At 43.4% G+C, this 19499-nt stretch overlaps 1 pseudogene; it reads right to left on the minus strand.

The window, feature by feature from the left end:
• Nucleotides 1-13779: 13779 nt before the first annotated feature.
• LOC144674040 (large ribosomal subunit protein uL23 pseudogene) lies at nt 13780-14103 on the minus strand (annotated as a pseudogene).
• Between the last annotated feature and the right edge of the window lie 5396 nt (nt 14104-19499).

The raw sequence follows: 19499 nt of genomic DNA on the forward strand, positions 1-19499 counted from the left end.
CTGCTCCTAATTCATTTGTTGTAGTAATTATGGTTTTATTTAGTGTGTAATGTACCTTTAAGAATAATACTTGTTATGGAATAGGAGAGTAGTGTGGGCTACCTGAGCTGTCAGTGTAGAGATAGAGTTAGAGTTGAAAGCACAGGTGTAGTTGCTGCTGAGTATATTGTAAATAACCTTAATGTTTCCACCCAAGAAGTGTCTGCAGATCAACTTTATTGTTAATAGTACAACTCGGCCACCTGACAACAAACTGGCGACGGGAATAAAACAGGATTGAACAGAAGAAATCAGGTTAGAAAGTAATCGGCACTATACCTCACACAGTGATGTAAGTAGCAAGCTCCATTAGAATTGAAGAAGTTATTCCATCTCAAAATGCCACAATTTGGGAGAATTGACCCTTTTGAACCGGCCAGTGACCAGCCATCTTCCTGCCAAATTGGTCCCAATGCATAGAACATCTCACGTTCTTTTTTCAAGCGAATTAGATTACGGGGGAAGAGAAGAGACGAACGATCCTCTTGAGTACTTATGGCAGCAAAACCTACAGCTTGATTCGAAGTTTGACAGCACCCAGTGAGTTTCGATGAGTTGGTGGACCTCATGAAGGGTCACTTTCAACCAAAGCCCTCAGTCACGATGCAGATGTTCAGGTTTAATTGGTGAAATTGAGCCCCAGGTGAGACAATTACATGCTACGTGACAAATTTGAAGCATCTAACAGAACATTATGAATTCGGTAAAACTCTGAACAACATGCTCAGAGATCGTTTAGTGTGAGGCGTGAAAGAGGACTATTCAGAAAAGATTATGTACAAAGTGAATCTGGATTTCAAGAAGACGCTAGAGATAACGCTGGCCATGGAATGTGCAGTAAGAGCTTCAGAAGCAATACAGGATGCGCAAAATGGCGCCATCCTCCACATCAGGTGAGAAACCTGAGCCGAAAGAGGCGCGAAAAAGCGAGACTCTGCCAAGAAGCGTGAAATAATCCCCGCTAGCCGAAGAATAAAGAAAAATAACTTAGCAGCGAAATTGAAGAATGATTTTAATAGAGGTGGAAACAATCAGTCTTTGGCAGTTTAAAAAAATCGAATGTTACTATTGTCATAGAAATGGACATTTGATGAGGCAATGCGAGGAAAGATTCAAGCATGCTTGCAAACAAAAGGAGAAGCCCAATGACATCTACAATGTAGAAGATCCTGAAACAACAAATTCAGACATTTACACATTATTTAATCTGAAAGTTGAAAAGACAGAACCAATATTTGTCACAAATTAAATGGCAAACCTGTTAGAATGGAAGTGGACACGGGAGCTTCCCCTACAGTAATTGGAGAGCTTACCTTCAGATATTTGAATAATGGTGAACATCAATTAAGTTTAGAAGAAACAGCTGCCAAGCTAAAAACATATACGGTTGAAGTCATTCAAGTAAAAGGCATAAACAAAGTAACTGTCCATTATAGAAGCCAATCGGCAAAGCTACCAGTGTTAGTATTGAGAGGAACAAGGAACAGAGAGGCAAGTCACCAAGATTTGGTTCCGCCAGTGACCATGACCAGGTCTGCATTTCCTGTTGAGGATAGTCACCCAGGACTGACATGTCTAATGACATGTCTAATGTTCCTGTAAGAGTTGAGGATACCGAACTGCAAGTGCCCACTGAAGCACCTGATGTTCAGGCAACTCCAGAAAAGGAGATTCTTGACAAAAAATTTGAAGTTGTGGAGCTGTGACGTTCCAAATGTACCAGGAAACCAACTGAAATACTGAACTTGTAAACTCCTTACCCAGTGTAAATATTATGTTGGCTTGAAAAATATGCATTTGTAAATATAATATGTATAGCCGAGTTAAAGGGGGAGGAATGTAATAATTATAGTTTTATTTAGTGTGAAATGTACCTTTAAGATTAATACTTGTTAAGGAAGATCACATGAGCTGTTGTAACCAATAGGAGAGTAGCACAGGCTATCTGAGCAGTCAGTGTAGAGATAGAGTTAGTTGAAAGCACACTTGCAGTTGCTGCTGAGTATATTGTAAATAAACTTAATGTTTCCACCCAAGAAGCGTCTGCAGATCAACTCTATCATTAATTGTACAACTCAGCCACTCTACAACGTATGTTCTGGGCCCATATTTATATTCTCATAAACCCTTCATCAAAAATTGCTAGGTGTGCCTAATTTTGCTGAATACATGCTGGGCGTGGGAAACATGTCCCACTGGTAAAGTATTGGAATGAACTGGGAGAAAACCATAGGCATGATTTTCTAATATGCACTGTTAGTAAGAGGTGTTCCCTGTCATCAAAAGATATTTAGAAACTGGGCTCCAATATCTAAAATCAATACGGGAACTTTATTTTTTGTTAATTGTTGGAATATTCTGGATATTCTTAAATCAGGAGAGGATGGTATTGGACATTTTCCAGTGGGCATCATCCTTGTTGAAAACACTCTGGTGATGAAATGAAGGAGGGATCATTCATGTGAAACGGACAAATCTGTTGCCATATCTCTGAGTATTAATGCAGCTTCTTTAACAGCTGGCAATAGAGCAACAGCATCATTCTGGAGGCCATTACCAACCTAACTTAGGTAAATGGATAGAATGAGATTCTCTGGGGTGCTAATAGTTATAATGTCCAAACTAAGTTATACCATTACAATCATTATCAACTTTAATGTTGTGACTCTGTAATTTTCTCTGCCTTTGTCAGTGACCTGCTACGTTGAACAGGAGTGTCTCAGTAAACTGCACTGTAATAGCTCACATCATATCCAATAATGTGTGGTTCTGGTAGTCAGCTTAGTAGCTGCATTGTCTCCATGGCAACAAATAGTTTGATCTCAGTCTCCAGATGTCTGAGCCCTAACTGGCTGCACTGGTAAAATGTAAAACTGAGTTTGTGACACTGTCACAGTTCAGGGTTTTTAATGATTCTTTCTTTCACAAAGAAGATGAAGAAGGATTTATACTTAGAGTTTAAAGTGAACTAACACCATTTACAGAAACACAAACTGGCGCCACTTAGACAAAGTTATTATTTGTTAATGGACCATACATTGGGTAGGATTTTCCAGTCCTGCCAGCAGCTGGCATTGTGGCAGGCGGGGTCTGGAAAATTTGGATTGCACCCAAAAGTCAGTGCCCCACCAGCATAAAAATGGATCGCAATTTTCCCTTCCCGACTTTCATGGCGGGTAGGGTAGCCTGCCACACTATGTCGGAAACTGTATTTGCATGTCTTTGCATCTCATGAATGCTCATTAAAAACGCAGCTCACTTGAATCACTCCCTGTAAATCATGACCAGATATAACTCACGTGCACCTGGTGAACTGCACTTCACTCACAGCTTCGAGGATTGTGCACTCAGCAGTTGCCTACCTTTCACTGTGCTGCACTCACAACTGCTCTGACTCTGTGCTAAGGCTTTTATTTATTTGTTTATGAGATGTGGGCGTTGCTGGCTAGGCCAGCATTTATTGCCCATCCCTAATTGCCCTTGTTCAAAGGGCATTTACAAGTCAACCAGATTGCTGTGAGCCTGAAGTCATGATTACTCCATGTAGGCTAGGCCAGACTAGCAGATTTCCTTCCCTAACGGACATTAGTGAACCAGCTGGGTTTTTACAACAATTGGCAATGGTATCATGGTGATCATCAGACTTCTTAATTCCAGATTTTTATTAAATTCAACTTTCACCATCTGCCATGGTGGGATTTGAGCCCAGGTCCCCAGAGCATTACCCTGGGTCACTGGAATACAAGTCCAGTGACAATACCACAATGCCACCACCTCCCTATAAATGTCCTTTCTTGTAAAAGCCATTTATGCTATTTCTCTGGGTTGCCAATGGATTTTTTTGCAAAAGTTACATTGGATGACAGGGAATCCTCACACCCAGAGGAATTTTAGTCCCACAGTGTGACCATCTTCTGCTAGATTTTAAGTAGGATGGTGCAGGTTAGGGTGAACCTCAGGTGGAGTAGAGATTTGTAAAACCTTTCTTTAAGCAATTTCTTAGTGACAAAAAGGGATTTCATCCCCAAGAGTAATAAAATGGGTGATAGTGAGTCAGCACCGTGCTTTGCATCACTCCCGGTTTTTAGTTTCTTACATTTATTTTGATGAGGCCCAAGACTCTCAAGTCATCAGCATAGCATGTCATCAGGATTGTGCTTACTTTAGGGCATACTAAAAATTTAGACTTCTATTTACATGCTGGTTTAAACTTAAAAGAGAATTTTGAGAAGTGTTTAGCATTTAACTTTGTGGTACTAAACCTTAAAACTGATACACCCACCGTCAGCCCCCCTCCAATGCCCCCATTCTCTTCCAACCTCCTCCCACCCCCCAACCTGCCCCCATCCCCATCCAACCTCCCACATCCCCCAACCTCTCCCCACCGCTTCCAATCTCCTGCCCACCCCCATCCAACCTCCTGCATCCTCCAACCTCTCCCCACCCTCTCCAGTCTCCCGCCCACCCCCATCCAACCTCCTGCTCACTCCCCCAACCTCCCCCATCCCTCCTACCCACTCCTCCAACTTCCCCCCCAACTTCTCTGCCATGATGAGTGTGCTAAGAATTACACTGACAACCAATTTAAGATTATCAGTCGGGCTCGCAGTGTGGCTCGCTTACATGTGTTAGAAACTACATATATTAATATACAGGGCCCTCTCCTTTGCAGACAGAATGAACATGTACCGACATTGCGCCTTTTTCAAATAAACAAAATAGGCGACAGCCATTCTCTGTTTCATTCCCCAGGGTAATGCATTGACCAATCAGAGTCAACCTGCCTGGTTTGAATTTAAACAAAGCTTGCCAGTTAACTGTCTATCATCAGTTAACTGGTACATTCTCATGACAACATCTCTACCAATCAGAGTCCACTTGCCAACCAATCAGCACTCTCTTCTAATGCAATATAAATTGTTGTTCCCTTTACATTTGGTATTCTTGTGAATTGTCCTGATGAGTGTAAGACAAAAAGCTTTGAAAACATATGTCTTTTTCAGAGATACTCAGGTCTGTACTACCAAACGACTAATGGTGCTTTTTGCTAATTTGGTGAGACTTTGATCTAGTGATGCCATTGGGTAGATCACGCACTCTGACTTGTTTAATTGAGTCAATTGCACACAGATTCTAATTGAGCCATCAGACTTTGGTACTATGACCATTCCAGAACAGCACTTCGTCAGTCTGGTTACTAGAGAGATGGCCCCTTGTGTTCAGTCTCACTCTTGACTTTGTCTAAGGAGTGAGGGACCTTCATCGCTGTGAAGAGACATATAGACATCTACCCTTAGGGTTATGTGATATTCTGTTTTCAGCTTTTTTTAGCCTGAAAATAGGGATGGAAATTAATTCCTGAATACCTCACTAGACTACTCATCAGTAACTTCATTAGACTTGTAAATGAGCCTCACCTACAAGCATGCTTTTCTCTCAACAATGATGACTCCTGGTTCTGTGTAATATACAACAGTTCCACAATCTCTTCACCCTATTAACTTAATATTAACCTATTCCATTAACTTCTCCTAAGAAGGTTATTTGTTTTTTCTGTGGCTTTTCCATGGATTTTACTTCGTTTTGTTATCTCTTTCTTCCTAAGAGCTATAGGATCTTTGGATCTGTAAACTGTGTTAAAATGTCCTAACTTCCCACAGTTGTGGCACACATCTCCCACTGTGGGCATTCTGCATGCTTGTGTAGGGTGTTCCCACCTCACCTAGAGCATCTCAAGATGGTGGTTGGCGCGCTTTTACCTGACTTCGTGGGTTTTTGTTTCACTGCACTTTCTCTTTTTTGTCTGATCTATTGAATGGCTACATACATTTTTTTTTTCCAAGGGACATCACTTTCCCCACGAACAACGCTATGTTTTGCTTCCTAAGCTCGATCTGTCACGCTATTGGTACTGCTTTTGTGAGAGTTAAATTTTCCCTTGTTTTCAAAAGATCTGATAGGGTTTCATTTAAAACTTCAACCATTATACGATCATGTACTAATTCATCTCTGGGGATCCCATAGTTGCAATTCTCCACAAGTCTGTACAGGTCATCGATAAATGAGTCCATAGATTCGCCCGGCTTTTGCCTCTTATTAAATTTCACTCGCATTATGATCACATTTTTTTGAATACTTAAGTACAAATCAAATGCCTCATATGAGCTCAAAGCCTCATAGAAGCCCCGTCCTGCAATAACACCGTCTGCAATGACCCCTACTGTGTAAAGTACTGACCTGATTCTTCTGTGCCTTCTTATGCAAATCTGAAGCTGTTCTGTATCTGGAGAATCACTTCCTCCAACTGTCCCAGTTTTGAGCCTATAGCAAGCTTTCTGTGCTTCGGAACAGTTCCAGGTGTGTGCTTACGCTAAGCTCTGGATCTACTGCTGCCTCAGTAGTTTGGCTGTTTGACTGTGATCCGGATCATTGCTGTCTGGACTTTGCTTCTGATGCACCCTTGAACTCTTGTTTCCCAGTGAGTCTGCACTTTTGTTCCTGTCCTTTTACAAGGATTCCGGAGGTCTTTCAGGTCTGCAGTCTTCCTTTGGAATTTTACTGGGTATTCAAGCTCTGTTCACTGCCACCATGTTTCAGATGGTGCACATGAACAGTTAACAGGAACCAACAATTGCCACCATGTTTCATCTTGGGTTTGGGGTCTAGATGGGGTTTCTTTATAGTTTGCCTGTTACCCTAAGAATGCTACCATAGACCTTTATTCATAAAAAACATTGTTATTTATTTACAGGTCTATGTACATCTCAGTACTATACACGAGGTTGCCACCAGATCGCAGTCTCTTAGTTATGTGACGTTACATCATAGTAACATCATTAGTTACATCAGTATTAGGTGCTCCTGAGGATAACCCTTTACTCTGCACCTCCCCCAAGTCTTTATCCCAACTATATACATAATCATAAAATCAGGACCCCCATATCTTTTATTCTCCATATATATATATATATATATATATATATAGGAAGATATAGACAGGATGGTCAAATGGGCAGATGGAAATTAACCCTGAAAAGTGTGAGGTGATACACTTTGGAAGGAGTAATTTGACAAGGAAGTATTCAATGAATGGCATGGCACTAGGAAGTTCTGAGGAACAAAGGGACCTTGGCGTGTGTGTCCATAGATCTCTGAAGGCGGAGGGGCATGTTAATGGGGTGGTAAAAAAGGCATATGGGACACTTGCCTTTATCAATCGAGGCATAGATTACAAAAGTAGGGAGGTCATATTGTAGTTGCACAGAACCTTGGTGAGGCCACAGCTGGAGTACTGTGTGCAGTTCTGGTCGCCACATTATAGGAAGGATGTGATTGTACTGGAGGGGGTGCAGAGGAGATTCACCAGGATGTTGCCTGGGATGAAACATTTAAATTATGAAGTGAGGTTGGATAGACTTGGGTTGTTTTCATTGGAGCAGAGAAGACTGAGGGGCGACCTGATCGAGGTGTACAAGATTATGAGGGGCATGGACAGGGTGGATAGGGAGCAGCTGTTCCCCTTAGTTGAAGGGTCAGTCACAAGGGGGCATAAGTTCAAGGTGAGGGGCAGGAGGTTTAGTGGGGATGTGAAGAAAAACTTTTTAACCCAGAGGGTGGTGACAGTCTGGAATGCACTGCCTGGGAGGGTGGTGGAGGCGGGTTGCCTCACATCCTTTAAAAAGTACCTGGATGAGCACTTGGCACGTCATAACATTCATGGCTATGAGCCAAGTGCTGATAAATGGGATTAGGTAGGTAGGTCAGGTGTTTCTCGGTGCAGACTCGATGGGCCGAAGGGCCTCTTCTGCACTGTGATTCTGTGATATTATGTAATTTCCATTTAGGTAATCTGCTATTTGTTGTTCTTACGTAAAGCACTTTGTATTTTCTTCACATTGATTATGCCATCTACCTGCCTAATTCCCAAGAATATTCAAATACTTCCACAGCTTATTCTGTTCAGCTTTGCAGTTTACCTTCACTTACTTGGTAATACAAGTACCTGCAAATTTAGCCACTGTGCTTGACCCTTAGTTCATGATCATTTATTAAGATATCAAACAAAAGAGGTCCCACAAAAAAAACTAATGACAATTCCTCTGTCATAATCCTCTGGGCTCTGTCATAATCCTCTGGGCTCTATCATTCAACTAAGTACTGGTATGTATCCTGATTTATTTATTCTTGGTACCAGACTCTCCAGGAAAACACCAATAAAGGCCTTACTACATACCACTCGCTGCCTTATCCCTAGCAAACTCCTTTAGTCACACCCTCAAAAGAAAACCGGTAATTTAGATTTGCAAAACCTCTATTGCATTTATCCATATTGTCTATCTTTTATGATTTTATTTCTGTCTAGGTGCTCCATGATCTTATGTTTAATAAAGGTTTCCAAACCTTTATCTACAATGGATATCAAACTGATTTGTAGTTTCCTGGGTCAGTTTTGTTACTTTTTTTAACAAAGAAGAATAAGTAATCCCTTAATACATTTTCAGTATTTGTTATTATTGGATTTCTGGAACATTTATGCCATTAAGGTTTCTCAAATGCATCTTACACAATGCAAGATTTATTTTGCTTAAATTTGCACAACTGCTTAGCAACCATGCTGGTAGTAACATGAGCAGCATCACAACCTACCTATAAGACCATAAGACTCAGGAGCAGAAATAGGCCATTCGGCCTGTCAAGTCTGCTCTACCATTAAATGAGATCATGGCTGATCTGATAATCCTCAACTCCACTTTCCTGCCTTTCCCCCATAACCCTTGATTCCCTTACTGATTAAAAATCTGTCTACCCCAGCCTTGAATGTACTTAACGACCCAGCCTCTACAGCCCTCTGCAGTAAAGAATTCCACAGATTGATGACCCTCTGAGAGAATAAAGTCCTCCTCATCTCAGTTTTAAATGGGTGGCCCCTTACTCTGAGATAATGCCGTCTGGTCCTAGACTCTCCAACAAGGGGAAACAACCTCTCAGCATCTACCCTGTCAAGCTTCCTAAGAATCTTATATGTTTCAATAACCTTGCCTCTCATTCTTCTAAATTCCAACAAGTACAGGCCCAAACTACTCAACCTCTCCTCATAAGAAAATTCCTCCATACCTGGGATCAACCAAATGAACCTTCTCTGGACTGCCTCCTATGGCAGTTTATCTTTCCTTAGATAAGAGGATCAAAATTGTTCACAGTGTTGTAGGTGTGGTCTAACTAGTGCCTTGTATAGTTTTAGCAAGACTGATAGGATCCTGGGAAACACCGAGGATCAGAGGGACCTTGGTGTGCATGTCCACCGGTCCCTTAAGGTAGCGGGACAGGTAGATAAGGTGGTTAAGAAGGCAAATGGGATATTTGCCTTTATTAGCCAAGGCATAGAATATAAGAGCAGGAAGGTTATGCTGGAACTGTATAAAATGCTGGTTAGGCCACAGCTAGAGTATTGCGTGTAGTTCTGGAATCTGCATTATAGGAAGGATGTGATTGCACTAGAGAGAGTGCAGAAGAGATTTACCAGGATGTTGCCTGGGCTGGAGAGTTTTAGTTATGAGGAAAGATTGGATAGACTGGGGTTATTTTCCCTGGAGCAGAGGAGATTGAGGGGGGACATGATTGAGGTGTATAAAATTATGAGGGGCATAGATAGGGTAGACAGGAAGGAACTTTTGGTGGAGGGATCAATAACCAGGGGGCATAGATTTAAGGTAAAGGGCAGGAGGTTTAGAGGGGATGTGAGGAAGAATTTTTTCCACCTAGAGGGTGTTGGGAATCTGAAACTCACTGCCTGAAAGAGTGGTAGAGGCAGAAACCCTCATAACATTTAAGAAGTATTTGGTTGTGCACTTGCAATGCCATGGCATACAAGGCTATGGGCCTAGTGCTGGAAAATGGGATTAGAATAGTTAGGTACTTGTTTGACCGGCGTAGACTCGATGGGCTGAAGGGCCTTTTTCTGTGCTGTAGACCTCTATGACTATGGCTGTGACTTCCCTATTTTTATACTCCATTCCCTTTGAAATGAAGGCCAACATTTCATTTGCCTTCCCTATTACCTGTTGAACTTGTATGTTAGCTTTTTGGGATTCATACATAAGGACTCCCAAATCCCTCTGTGCTGCAGACTTCTGCAGTCTTTCTCCATTTAAATAATATTCAGCTCCTCTATTCTTCCTGCCACAGTGCATAACCTCACTTTTTCCCACATTATATTCCATCTGCCAAGTTTTTGCCTACTCACTTAACCTGTTTATATCCCTCTGTGTCATCCTCACCACTTGCTTTCCCACCGATTTTTATGTCATCCGCAAACTTGGCGATAGTATACTCACTTCCCTCATCTAAGTCATTAATATATATTGTAATAATTGAGGCCCAAGCACTGATCCCGGTGGCACTCCACTAGTTACAGGTTGCCATCCCGAAAATGCCCCCTTATCCCAACTCTGTCTTCTATTAGTTAGCCAATCCTCTATCCATATACTTATATACTACCCCCAACACCATGGGCTCTTATCTTATTAGGTAGCCTTATGTGTGGTACCTTATCGAATGCCTTTTGGAAATCCAAATATGTTACATCTACTGGTTCCCCTTTATCTATCCTGCTTGTTGCCTCCTCAAAGAATTCTAATAAATTTGTTAGCCATGATTTTCCCCTCATGAAGCCAAGCTGACTCTGCTTGATTAGATTATGTATTTCTAAATGCTCTCCTATTACATCCTTTATAATAGACTCCAACATTTTCCCAATGACAGGTGTTAAGCTAACTGGCCTATAGTTACCTGTTTTTTAGTCTCCCTCCCTTTTTGAAGAAGGGTGCTTCATTGGCAGTTTTCCAATCCTCTGTGGCTTTTCCAGAATCTAAGGATTCTTGGAGGATTACTACCAGTGCATCCATTATCTCTGTAGCTACTTCCTTTAATATCCTAGGATGCAACTCATCAGGTCCAGGGAACTTATCGGCCTTTAGCCCCATTATTTATTTCCTCCCCCCTTTTGCCCCTTGATTATTTAGTATTTTTGGAATGCCAATAGTATCTTTTCCCGTGACGACTGAAGCAAAGTATTTATTCAATTCCTCTGCCATTTTCTGGTTCTCCATTATTATTTCCTCAGCCTCATTCTCTAAGGGGCTTATGTTCATTTTGACCTCTCTCTTCCTTTTTATACATTTAAAGACACTCTTACTGTCCATTTTTATATTACTTGCTAGTTTACCCTCAAAGTTTATTTTCTCCCTCTTCATTACTTTTAGGTCATCTCTTGTTAGTTTTTAAAACTTTCCCAATCCTCTGGTTTACCACTAGTCTTTGCCACATTGTATGTTTTTTCTTTCAATTCAATACTGTCCTTCACTTCCTTGGTTAACTATGGTTGGTTTATCCCCTTCCTTGAATCCTTCTTCCTCCCTGGGATATATCTTTGTTGAAAGTCATGAACTATTTTTTTAAACATCTGCCATTGTTCATCAGCCATCTTTTCTGCTAAACTGTTTTCCCAATCCGCTCCAGCCAACTCTGCCTTTATTCCATTGTAATCACCCATATTTAAGTTTGGCACAGTTGTTTCCGATCCAAGTTTCTCACTCTCAAACTGAATGTCAAATTCTACCATCTTATGGTCACGGTTTCCTAGGGGATCCTTTACTCTGAGATAATTTATTAAACCTGCTTCATTACACATTACCAGATCCAAAATAGCCTGATCCCTGGTTGGATTTACAACATATGAAACTGTCCTGAATACACTCTATGATTTGCTCATGTCTACCTCTGCCAATTAGATTTTCCCAATCTACATGAAGATTAAAGTTGCCCATGATTAATCTACTGCCTTTTATACATGTTATCATTTTCTCCTGATTGATTCTCTGTCCTACTGTATTGCTACTGTCAGAGGGCCTATACACTACTCCCACCAGTGACTTTTTCCCCTTGTAATTTCTTACCTCCACCCATAGGAATTCCACATCTTCTGATCCAAAATCCTTTCTTGCTATAATACTTATTCCATCTCGTACTAACAAAGCTACCCCACCACCCTTTCCTTCCTGCCTGCTCTATCGAAAAGTCTTGTATCCCTGAATATTTAGTTCCCAGCTTTGATCTCCTTGTAACTACGTCTCTAAGATCATACCCATTAACCTCTACTTGTGCCTGTGACACTCACTAGTTCCCTTAACAGGTCAAATAAATTGTGTATCTCCTCTTCGTTAAAAACTGAAGCAAAAAAAGTTCTTTAGCAGTTTTGCAGTCTGTGTAGCATTATTGTTATGCACTCAACCAATCCCACTTGCAATGCCCCTACTCCATCTCATTTATTTTCCTCCTAATATAACCAAAAATTTTGTTCAAATTCACTTCTTTTGCCACATTCAATCTGATTTTTTTCTCTGCCATTCTGATGCCATGTTACACTCCTGAACTCACTTTAGGTATTTAATGCATTCTAATTGTTATTTACCTTCATGCTCTTCATGCCTTTTTTTCTTATTTAAATTTGTTGATTGTCATCTTCAAACAGGTGGGATATGCCTTTACGCTTTGCTTTGCAGTGGCATATATTTATCCATTACATTCAGAACTACCTTCTTAAAGAAACTGTCTTTGCTATATTCAAACTGCCAGGCGAACTCTGAGAATACTCATCAAGTGAATAAAGTTGGTCCTCTCAAAATGTGACAATTTTGTTTGGGTTTGTATAGCTTTGCCCAATCCTGGTTATGCACATGAGATGACATTGTGCATTATTGGAACTTAAAGCCTAACCCACGTTTGTACTGAAGATTTAATAGTTCCTACAACTCATAATTAAATGTTGATCCTCATATTGACTCTTACAAAAAGAGTCATAATCTTCCATTAACTCAAGAAATCCCTTCTCTATTTTAACAGTAGATGCGTTATTGCCCCAATCAATTATTAAAGTCAATTATTTTCCAAGATATTTTTAAAAATCTTATCCCATTTCAAAGATCAAGGCTTTCACCCTGGCCTGGAATAAAAAAATAATATTTTACTTTGTTTTACCCTTGCCATTAGATTTAACTGGTAAACTTTCTGTCACAGATAATCTCTTACACCCTGGGTGGACCTGCCTGCACTGGTCTCAGCCGGTTTACAGTTGCAGCCGTTTTTATTCCCTTTGCCCCAAATCGGTCTCGCGACAGTAAGAGACCGGCCGGTGTTTGGAGCGGTAGCTTAGCAATAGCGGCGCCCGCTGATTCCCATGGTAACCGCTCGCCGCCGCGGCCGGACGGGGGAAGCCTGCTCGGGCATTTTGCGGGGTTCTACGTTAAATAAAGTGAGACTGTCATCTGCATGGCGGTTGGGTGTTGGTTTGCTTTTTCGAGCATGTAGGGTTAACAGTGGACCCCTCTCCCGGGGGAGAGGGCTGGCTCTTGGTTCCCGGGGTTTCCCTGCGGGGCCTTTTTCCTCCAAAGCCGCTGCGCCCAGCGCCGGGCCGACCGTGGCCTCTGCTAACAGTCAGACTTGTCCGTGCGGGCAGCTTAACATTTCTAAATTTATAACTTAATTAGTTGTTAGAAAAGGGGGTGGTGAGAATGGACACCATGCTGAATTGATCCTCAACACTGTGGTCTTTAACTTTAAAACATTTATATTTCTTTCAAAAAACATAAAATCACTTCGATATTGTAGAAAAGTAAAAAGTAAGTTTTTTTTTTCATTTTAAAACTCTATTGAAATCTTTATACAGATCTTCTTGAAATCAGTTTAGATGATGCCTATCTTATTAGCAACATCCAATGCGTCATAGTCTGGGGCAATTTTCTTCTCACCGCCGGGCCTGATAAGAGTGTTGACTTTAGTTACATCAATATCATACAGTTTCCTGACAGGCTGTTTTATCTGATGTTTATTGGCCTTGATGTCAACAATGAAAACCAAAGTATTGTCCTCGATTTTCTTCACAGAGGACCCAGTGGTCAGAGGGAACTTAATGATAGCATAATGGTCCAATTTGTTCCTCCTGGGAGCACTCTTTCTGGGGTGCTTGGGTTGCCTTCTCAGTCTGAGTGTCTTTGTTGTATTGCGCATTTTAATGGGACGCTTTTGCTGCTGATTCTTAAGAGTTGATTAGATGGAAGAGGACAAGTGCATGAAGCTATCTCATTCACTTCACTCGTCCCTTGGATGTTTGGGCATCATTTATTTACGTTTATTCTGTTCAAGTAGGAATGGTTTGAGAAAGCAAGTTCTAACAATGCCTTTGGTCCTGTACTAACTTTGCCCATGTCTCTTTCGTATGGTTGTAGTCACTGATCGCCATGGGTGTGGCGTTGACTCGAGCAGCTCTGTGGACAGCGGCTGACATCAGGGTCGACAAGTTAGAATTTACTCCTCTAAATGTCTCCTTACTGAAAAACATTACATTTGTGGTGTTTACTAAAACCCGCTTTCACAGCCATATTTCCTTCCTCAGTGACTGTCTCCGTCTCCAACTTACCCCATGTGGATTTCAACTGAAGTTCCATCCCTCATGTTTCGAACCCACCCAGGATTACAGGTATCTCCAGGACATACAATGCTCCTCGGACTGCTGTTCTCATCGCATTCTGAAATCCACACTCAGTGCCATGTGCCGCCATATGAACACACTCGACCTCTTCCTGCCCCACGGAACTCATTTCTTGCTATCTTGACTCCATTCTCTCTCCCCTTGTCCAGTCCCTTCCCACCTACATCCGTGATTCTTCTGACACCCTACATCATATCAACAATTTCCAGTTCCCTGGCCCCAACCACCTCCTCTTCACCATGGACATGCAATTCCTCTACACCTCCATCCCCCATCGGGATGGTCTGATGGCTCTACGCTTCTTCCTCGAACAGAGGCCCGAACAATCCCCATCCACCACTACTCTCCTCCGTCTGGCTGAACTTGTTCTCACACTGAACAATTTCTCCTTAAACTCCTCTCACTCCAAATAAAAGGTGTGGCTATGGGTACCCGCATGGGCCCCAGCTATGCCTGTCTCTTTATGGGGTATGTGGAACATTCCTTGTTCCAGTCCTACTCCGGCTCCCTCCCACAACTCTTTCTCCGGTACATCGATGATTGCTTCAGTGCTGCTTCATGCTCTCGTCTGGATCTGGAAAAATTTATTAATTTTGCTTCCAATTTCCACCCCTCCATCGTTTTCACATGGTCCATCTCTGACACTTCCCTTCCTTTCCTTGACCTCTCTGTCTCAATTTCTGTTGATAGACTGTCCACCAATATCCATTACAAGCCTACCGACTCCCACAGCTACCTCGACTACAGCTCCTCACACCCCGCTTCCTGTAAGGACTCCATCCCATTCTCTCAGTTCCTTTGCCTTCGTCACATCTGTTCTGATGATGCCACTTTCAAAAACAGTTCCTCTGACATGTTTTCCTTCTTCCTTAACCGAGGTTTTCCACCCATGGTGGTTGACAGGGCCCTCAACCGTGCCCGGCCCATCTCCCGCGCATCCGCCCTCACACCTTCCTCTCCCTCCCAGAACCATGATAGGGTCCCCCTTGCCCTCACTTATCACACCACCAGCCTCCACATTCAATGGATCATCATCCGCCATTTCCGCCAACTCCAGCATGATGCCACCACCAAACACATCTTCCCTTCACCCCCACCTGGCGGCATTCCGTAGGGATCGTTCCCTCTGGGACACCCTGGTCCACTCCTCCATCACCCCCTACTCCTCAACCCCCACCTATGGCACCTCCCCATGCCCATGCAGAAGATGCAACACCTGCCCCTTCACTTCCTCTCTCCTCACCGTCCAAGGGCCCAAACACTCCTTTCAAGTGAAGCAGCATTTCACTTGCATTTCCCCTAACTTAGTCTACTGCATTCATTGCTCCCAATGCGGTCTCCTCTACATTGGAGAGACCAAATGCAAACTGGGCGACCGCTTTGCAGAACACCTGCGGTCTGTCCGCAAGAAAGACCCAAACCTCCCTGTCGCTTGCCATTTTAACACTCCACCCTGTTCTGTTGCCCACATGTCTGTCCTTGGCTTGCTGCATTGTTCCAGTGAAGCCCAACGCAAACTGGAGGAACAGCACCTCATCTTCCGACTAGGCACTTTACAGCCTTCCGGGCTGAATATTGAATTCAATAACTTTAGATCTTAAACTCCCCCTCCCCACTTCCCCACCCCGTTTCTTCCCCCTCCCCCCTTTTTTTCAATAATTTATATAGATTCTTCTTTTCCCACCTATTTCCAATATTTTTAAATCTACAACTAATACTTTGTTAGTCTTTCCACCCCACCCCCACTAGAGCTGTACCTTGAGTATCCTGCCATCCATTCTTAATTAGCACTTTTCTTAGATAATATCACCACCTTCAACACCTCTTTGATCCTTTTGTCTGTGACATCTTTTGATTATCTGCTCCTATCACTGCTTGCTTATCCCTATGACCACCCCACCCTCAACTTTTCTCTCCCCCCACCTTAGACCAGCTTATATTTCACCTCTCTCCTAACTATACTTCAGTTCTGCCGAAGGGTCTTGAGGACTCGAAATGTCAACTGTTTTCTTCTCCACCGATGCTGCCAGACCTGCTGAGTTTTTCCAGGTAATTCTGTTTTTGTTTTAAGACAATAATGTTGCCGTGCATTAATTTGTGGGGAATCTGGAAGCAAGACCAGTGGGAAGGGAAGGTAGGGGCTGGAGGGCACACACTTGATTTGGGGGGCGGGGGGACTGAGACTAGACAGGCACGCGAAAGGGCCTGCAAGGCACATGTTTGACTGGGTTTGGGGGAGGTGGGTGGTGTTGACTGGAGCACAGGAGGAAAGTGATGGACTGAAACACATGACTGGAGGGATGGGGTTGGCTGGAGCACATGAGGGGTGGACAGAGACACATGACTGGGGCGGATGGGAGTGAAAGCAAGAGAAGGGATAAGTCTGAGGAAGTCCTGGGGTAGTGCACACCACATAGTTGGGGCCACAAAGCAAAGGCCATGCTACAAGGCTGGGCCTGGCACACATGCCCTGGTCTCAGTCCAGGTTGGACGATGACAGGGGCAGGTGGGGTGTTGGGGTCTCATAATAGAAACGGAAGAGCACCATTTCCACACCCAATGAAATGATGCAGTTGAGACATGTTAGAAAGACTCAAAAGCCAGCTGAAGGATTTGGGCACCTTAGCTCATGTTGCGCATCCTTGCGAGAATCCATTCTGTCTTGGGGTCAAAGTTGATTAGCTTTGAATGACCATTTATCCCCCTGATAGGAATGTGCAAAGGTCAGAAGGAACCAACTGTAAAAGGGCTGCGGCTAAAGTGCATATGCAAAATGCTCCAAAAACCTCTACACATTGCAGCTGAGAGGTTCAGGCTTTACATGGGCCAACAATTACAGTCATTACATTAGTGCAAGGCTGGGCTCTATTCTACCCCAAAGGAGGGAGCCTCACAGTGCCTTGACTCAGGTTCAGCACCTGGCTATAATCATCCAGATCCAAACCTCTCTGTGAAAGTGCTATCATGCCTGGGGCATTGGGGTGGGTGGGGTTTCGGGTGGGGAGGGGGATCCAAGGCTGTGCTATAGCTGCAAGGGAGGAACTGGAAATGGAATACCCAGAATGAGGGCTTCACAATGACTCCCTAACTTGGCGATGGAAGGTTATCATTGCAGAATAATGTTCAATCGTGTGTCTCATCAATTTTTCCACAGACATGATGAGGAGTGCACAATGGAGTCATCAATAAAATGATCACTCAATGTGCAGCAGATCTGCAACCACCAGAAGCCTATTATGCAGATCTGTGCGAGGTACCCATGGAGCTCACATGACACTTACATCCTGAGTCACTTGCAGGTGCCACAGATCTTCGAGGGCGCCAGCACATTCACAGTTGGCTCATCGGTGACAAAGGCTGCCCCCAAAAGACGTGGCCCATTAAGCAGCCACAGAGTTCTTCAGAAGAGAGATGCAATGCAGCTCATTCCGTGACATGCTCCTTAATTGAGCCACCATTTGTATGCTGCAGGCGCATTTCAGATGTCTTGGTTGGCCAGGCAGCGCTCTCCAGCACTGTCCCCAGAGGGTGTCCCACATCATCGGTGGTTTGCTGCACTCTACACAACCTGGCTCTCTAAAGTGGGGGCTGAGTTGCCAGATGAAGAGATAGAGGAGCTGCATGTCTCCTCCAATGAGGAGGACGTCGAGAGGGATGAGCTGAATGATGGCAAGGATGTTGAGGCCCCACAGGAAGAGGCCAGAGCACAGGCCAGACACGGCACACATGCCCATGAGACCCTTGTGGTCACAAGGTTCCAGGATGATGTCAATGATTTTTTTCACCTGTGCCCTCCATGCAAGCTCAACATTAACACTTTCTTTGCCCTCCTCAGCACTCAATGAAGGACATCAATCTCAGAATGACTAGTCACAATCTTGCTTCATCCTTAGAAGGCTAGGTAGCTTCTGGAGAATGCGGCCAGTCTGTTATGGGATAAGAACTCACCAATGCTCATCGTGGAGAAATTAGACATGGTGCAATCTTTTAAAGCATCGTGCCAACATTTCACTGCCTATGGCAGCCTTCAAGAGGCAGGAGCAGCACTGCAAAGCTCAGTGCACTCATGGCAGTGTGCCTGGAGCATTGCAAGGCGCCCCAAGGAGGACAATCATCAATCACTGGTTCTCGTGTGAACATCTGAGGACTGATCTGAATCCGGACAGCGGCATTGCTCCAGAGGCCATGCTTCATGCAGTAATAATATTCAGACCTCATCCCCAGCATGAGATTATTTTTTAGGAGAGTAACCTGTCACTGTTGGTCATGGCTGCAAGCTTGCATGTCAGGCCGCCGCTGTGTGCACAGAGGAACCGTCAGTAGCACCATCGCCTGATCAGTGACAAGCACTCGTGACCCAGCTTTTGTCTGGAGCTTCCCAAGTTCACATCCAGCATTTCCTTGATATCTGGGTGAGAGGTGACCCAGTCAATTTCCACACAGCATTTTGGCATTGCTTAGTAAATTTGTTGATCATAAAGCGCACACATCAGATGTACTGGAGCTTCCCTCTGATTCCATTTGAGGCCTCCACATTTTCATTCCAGCAGTTTTAGATAAACTCAAGGAAACCTGGGACACTGATGGAATTGTGACAATCAGATAACCATGTAGATTGCCCATCAGAGAGCTGGTTCAGGGATTATGTCAAGCAACGCTAGCCAGGCCTTCATGTGCAATCCAGCATCATCCCATTTAATAGTCCGACTTCATAAGCCAAGACACACACCTCTAACCTCGCAGTTGTGGCCGTCTAGCAGGCATTTCAAGGGTCCATAGCTCTGCATCATACAGGTGGAGAGTGGGAATTACTATAGAGGTGATGTCTAGCTGTACACGCTGTAATGACATCATGCTACAGGCCACCAGGAGCACCTAAGATTCTCAACTGTTAATTGAAATGTAACACACACTC

This window comes from Cetorhinus maximus, chromosome 3, assembly GCF_964194155.1.
Source record: "Cetorhinus maximus chromosome 3, sCetMax3.hap1.1, whole genome shotgun sequence".
NCBI classification, from domain to species: domain Eukaryota; kingdom Metazoa; phylum Chordata; class Chondrichthyes; order Lamniformes; family Cetorhinidae; genus Cetorhinus; species Cetorhinus maximus.